The following is a 6,283-nucleotide window of genomic DNA, read 5'->3' as shown; positions in this document are numbered from 1 at the left end:
ATCGTCTGAGAACAGTCACCCAGACAGCTGATGAAACTGAGTAGTATTTCTGTCTGTAATAAATCCTTTTTGTGGGGAAAAACTCATTCTGATTGGCTGGGCCAGGTTACCACCCATGGATGTGCCTCTGCCAAGTCATTTGAAATCCATATATTAGGGCCTAATTTGTTTATTTATTTAAATTAACTGATTTCCTTTTATGAACTTGCAACTCCGTGATTGTTGCATGTTGCGTTTATATTTTTGTTCAGTATAAGTCCCATTCCCAAACTCCATAGGCGTAAACACATGCCGCGTTCAAAACAACTCAGAACAATACGAGGTCAAATCATGACGTCGGTGATCTTCAGGTCGGAGCTCTTGAATGAGGCCCGATTTGATTTGTTTTAAGATAATATCTGGATACTGTGTATCAGGATGTTGTGGCCATTTACCCAGATGGTTCAAAATATCCAAGGACAGGTCGCACTGAGTCAGGGAACGTATTACAGATCATCTGGCTGTATATACCGCAGAGCTGATGGCCATACTGTTAGCCTTGCAGTGGGTGGAGGAAGTCAAGTCAGACAGAGTAGTTATTTGCTCTGATTCATGTGCAGTGTTGATGAGTCTCCAGTCCTTTAGCTCACGTAGCAGATAAGACCGTAATGAGGTGCTACAAACCCATGGCAGGATTAGACAGATGGGTATACAGATACGATTTACTTGGGTCCCAGCCCATGTGGGGGTGGAGGCAGTTGATGTACTGGCTAAACATGCACTTAGTTGTGGGGATGTTGTAGTTTCAATGAGCAAGGCAGAGGTAAAATGCATGATATGGACAGTGATGTTGCAGAGATGGCAGGAGCAGTGGAATAGAGATACTAAGGGCAGGCATTTATTTCAAGTACAGAGGAAAGTCAGGGAGGAAAGCAGGAAGGGACAGAAGAGAGGACCCTATTTTTACAAGATTAAGGGACACAGACGGAAGAATAAGACCTTACATGTAATAGGAAAGCATCCAACAGGACATTTTTAAATGTTTTATTTCACCTTTATTTAACCCAGTTGAGAAAAAGTTCTAATTTACAACTGCAACCTGGCCAAGATAAAGCAAAGCAGTTCGACACAAACAACAACACAGATTTACACATGGAATAAACAAACATATAGTCAATAATACAGTAGAAAAAGTCTATACAGTGTGTGCAAATGAGGTAAGATACGGCAATAAATAGGCCATGGTGGCGAAGTAATTACAATATACCAATTAAACACTGGAGTGACAGATTTGCAGAAGATGAATGTGCTAGTAGAGATACTCGGGTGCAAAGGAGCTAAATAAATAAATACAGTATTGGGATGAGGTAGTTGGATGGGATATTTACAGATGGGCTATGTACAGGTACAGTCGTTTGTGAGCTGCTCTGACAGCTGGTGCTTAAAGCTAGTGAGGGAGATATGAGTCTCCAGCTTCAGTGATTTTTGCAGTTCGTTCCAGTCATTGGCAATGTGCGATTATTGCCAGAAAACAGAATGTTGAGCATGTATTGCTACAGTTTGGGCAGTATCAGAGGGAAAGAGTGTTTGGATGTTAAATGACAGGACAGAGTTGTTGCTGGGAGTAACCAGTCTTGTTCAGTACATTGCAATACATCCGGGTATATTAAGCACACCGGTAAAAACACTGGTGTTGTAGTAATTTACCAACAGATGGCATCAATGTGCCATTTTGCACCCATAACATCTTCCCTTTTATAAAATAGGACAGGAGCTGTCAATTCACTAACAAAACAATTGGGTCTGTCAACAATCCCTAATAGGAAACCTACAGATTAAGTATTTTATGTGGCTGGGACAGCCGCCAGCAGCATGAAAAGATAGAGGGCTTGTCTGTGAGGACTGCGGGTTCACGCAGAGGTGTGTCACCTGACTGTCTGAGGGGAGTATTGATGGGCGACGTGATCCCCTGGCTCTTCGCCCAGTGCCTCAGGCCCCACATGACCTGCTGGGGTTCCGTCCTTTGTCACGTGACCCCTATGCCCATCCGGGTTCTGAGTAGGGGCTTGCTCAGCAATCTGAAGGTCAACCCTGTTACGACGGTACAGTGAGCCATTCACTTCGACCAAGTAGGAGCGTGGTGCAACTTTCTGTACACAGGATCCCGATTCTCCAGAGGCCCGTCCAGTCACCGGGTAATGGCTTCATCAGCACTGTTTCACCCACCCTGAACTCAAGTTAAATCTTTTGCTGATTTGTCGTAGATGAACCTGGACACCTGTCTTCTGTGATGAAGCTTCTCCAGCACTTCTGTCACCACACAGGGCTCCAGGAGAGTGTTGGCTACTGGCACAGCTGGTTTTAAGCGCCGTGCCATGAGGAGCTGGGCCGGGCTGCTATTCAGGCCTTCTGTTGGGGTATTGCGCCACTGCATGAATGCTTTCCAGGTATCCTTGCCCTTTTGCAGAGGTTCTTTGAGATTTTGACTGCCGACTGCCTTCCCATTAGCTTTTGGGTGTCGTGGCGATGAGGTGATGTGCTCGAATCCCCATTCTGTAGCAAGTTTCCAGAACTTAAAGCAGGAGAATTGGGGTCCATTATCTGAGATTACCCTATCTGGCTGTCCATAGCGTGCAAACTGAGCCTTGCAGCGTTTGATCGTTGTCTCTGCTGAGAGGTTGGGGAGAAGGTAAATCTCCCAGAAGTCTGAGTAATGCTCGACTACCAGAAAAAAGTCTGTCACTGTGCTGGAAGAGATCTAGACTTACTATCTGCCAGGGCCGCATCGGTAGCTCGTGGGACATCATCGTCTCTCTCTGTTGCTCAATGGCGTATTCATTGCAGATTGTGCACCAGGTTCTAGCTTCTGTGTTTGGGAGTGATGGGTCTAGCAGTGATGGGAGTGTTGGCACCACGGTATGAAGCTGTAGTCGCATCAGCAGTTGAGCTGGGCTGAAGCCATTCTGGAGTGAAGTTGACCAATAGGCCAGTCTACAGTCTTTGTTAGTGGCAGGTTTGCGATTCTCACATACCTTGAGAAGTAGTCCACCGCTAGCAGGTAGGTGGTTCTTTTTAGAGTGAACAAGTCTGCTCCCAGTCTTTGCCAGCACCTCTCAGGAAGTTGTAATGGTTCTGTGTGGTTTGTGTGCTCTTTTATGCTTGTCCTGCAGTTAAGCACAACTTTGTTCAGTTACTGGCTGAGTCCAGGCCACCACACAGCCTGTTGTGCACGTTCTCTGCACTTGAACACACCTTGACCCTTGTGCAGCTTAGTGAGGACATACTTTCGTAAGGCTGATGGAATGACAAGTCTTGTTCCTTTCAACGGAAGACCGTCGTGCACTGCGAGAAAAGCGCGTTCTGCCCGGTACAGTATCAGAGGGCCTTAGTATTAGCTGAACTCATACCATCCTTCCTGACACATTGTCATGACTTTTGAGCACACAGTGTCAGCTTTGAGTTGTTCTCTCAGGTTGTCCATGTTGGAAACACTTGCTGGAAGCTGTTCCATGATGGCATCCACATATATATTTGTGCTCTCCATGTGCTTCTTCTCTCCAAGTGACTCTCAGCTATTCTAATGGCCAAGGCGGTGGTTTAACAGAACCTTGTATGGACCTTCTCAATGGGGCGGCTTCCCATCTATTCTCCTCAGGGACTGGATCCACACCCAGTCTTCTGGTTGGATTGAGTGAATCACCTTTTCCTGTAATTCACTTGTTGGACACAAAATTTTGGACATACGCTTTGGTTAACAAACTGTCTTCTCATGTGTTCTGCTAGTAGATCTTCAACTTCTATGTCTACCTGTTCTGGTCCCTAACTCTGGAATCATGTCCGCCAAGTAAGTTGGGAACGCTTCTACCCATCTATTATATAAATATATATATATATTTTTAACCTCTCTGAGCACGGAACCCGCTAGCAGGCTGAAATTCCACAACATATGGTGATCGCTACATAAATAGTCATATTAAGTAGTTCATTATCCAATAGGCCACAAAGTGTGTCCTAACCTGCTCTACCACCTGTATCACCCCTGTTGATACATGGCTCTGCCCATGTATCAATATTGCCGCATCTTTAACCTGTTAGGGATAGGGGGCAGCATTTTCACTTTGGATGAATTGCGTGCCCATAGTGAACTGCCTCCTGCTCTGTCCCAGATGCTAATATATGCATATTAGTATTACTATTGGATAGAAAACACTGAAGTTTCTAAAACTGTTTGAATTATGTATGTGAGTATAACAGAACTCATAGGGCAGGCAAACTTCCAAACAGGAAGTGGAAATTCTGGGGCTGGTTGATTTTCAACTCATCGCCTATTCACATCCAAATAAGATATGGATCTGTTCGCACTTCCTACGCCTTCCGCTAGATGTCAACAGTCAGTAGAACGTGGAATGAAGCCTCTAGTGTGATGTGGGGCCGGATGGCAGCTATTTGAGTCACTGGTCTGGCAGAATGCCAGTTCCTGGATACGCGCAGTAGTCATTATATCGCCTTGCGTTCCATTACTCCGTAGACAAAAACGAATGCTCCGGTTGGAACGTTATTGGATATACAGTGGGGCAAAAAGTATTTAGTCAGCCACCAATTGTGCAAGTTCTCCCACTTAAAAAGATGAGAGAGGCCTGTAATTTTCATCATAGGTACATAGGTACACTTCAACTATGACTTCAAAAAATCCAGAAAATCACATTGTAGGATTTTTAATGAATTTATTTGCAAATTATGGTGGAAAATATGTATTATGGAATAAGTATTATGGAACAAAACAACGATTTATTGCGGAACTAGGATTCCTAGCACTGCATTCTGATGAAAGATCATCAAAGGTAAGGGAATATTTATGATGTATTTTGTATTCCAACATGGCAGAGAAATATATTTACGTCTGAGCGCCGTCTCAGATTATTGCATGGTATGCTTTTTTCATAACGTTTTTTAAAAATCTGACACATCGGTTGCATTAAGAACCAGTGTATCTTTAATTATATGTAAAATATGTATCTTTCGTCAAAGTTTATGAGTATTTCTGTTATCTGATGTAGCTCTCTGTAATTACTCCAGATATTTTGGAGGCATTTCTGAACATGGCGCCAGTGTAAACCGAGATTTGTGGATATAAATATGCATATTATTGAACAAAACATAAATGTATTGTGTAACATGATGTCATATGAGTGTCATCTGATGAAGATTATCAAAGGTTAGTGATTCATTTTATCTCTAATTCTGCTTTTGTGACTATCTTTGGCTGGGAAAAATGGCTGTTTTTTTGGATTTGGTGGTGATCTAACATAAATATATGTTGTTTTCGCTGTAAAACATTTAAAAAATCGGACACGATGGGTAGATTATCAAGATGTTTATCATTAATTTGCTGTATTGGACTTGTTAATGTGTGAAAGTGAAATATTTCCCAAAAATATTTTTTAATTACCTGCGCTGCCTTTTCAGCGGAATGTTGGGGGGGAAGCGAAACCTGTGTCCTAGACAGGTTAAACAATGATTTAGGTAAGATTAGTAAATTATCCTTATGTCTGACATTATCTTGTAGGATTGTTCCTTTCATTTTCCACATGTCCCTTCTGCTCTCTCTCTATCTTGCTCATTTCCTGCCCCCCCCCTTCCGTCTCCTCATACTCCGAAACCATCAAGGTCACCTTAGGCCTCCGCATAGGGCGGGGGAGCCCTTCTCCGTCTGCCTTTTCTACTATCTGTCTGTCGCTCCTTCCCACAACCATCAGTATCAAATATAGGTTGTTTCCAAATATTGACTAAATGTCTCACTGTCACCCTGTCTGAACTTGGCAATCTTTTTTATGTCTCTATTTTGGTTTGGTCAGGGCGTGAGTTGGGGTGGGCATTCTATGTTTTGTGTTTCTATGATTTTCTATTTCTAGGTTTTGGGGAGTATGGTTCTCAATCAGGGACAGCTGTCTATCGTTGTCTCTGATTGGGAACCATACTTAGGTACCCTTTTTCCAACTTGTGTTTGTGGGAAGGTAACTTTGTTTGATGGCACATAGCCTTAAGCTTCACGATTTGTTTTGTATTGTTTATTGTTTTGTCAGCGTCATTTCGAATAAAAGAGAAAATGTACGCTCACCATGCTGCACCTTGGTCCAGTTCTTTTAACGGCCGTGACAATAGTATTAATCTCAGATTATTACATAGTTCATTATGTTTCTCTCATCCTCTCAATGATCCTGGATCACCACAGATGTCATACATCCCTGTCCTGTTGGCTTAGAATATGTCCTGAATATTTAAGATAAGTCTACCAGTAGTCCAA

Source organism: Oncorhynchus nerka, linkage group LG9b (genome assembly GCF_034236695.1).
Source record: "Oncorhynchus nerka isolate Pitt River linkage group LG9b, Oner_Uvic_2.0, whole genome shotgun sequence".
NCBI lineage: Eukaryota > Metazoa > Chordata > Actinopteri > Salmoniformes > Salmonidae > Oncorhynchus > Oncorhynchus nerka.
This window is presented reverse-complemented; position numbering follows the sequence as displayed.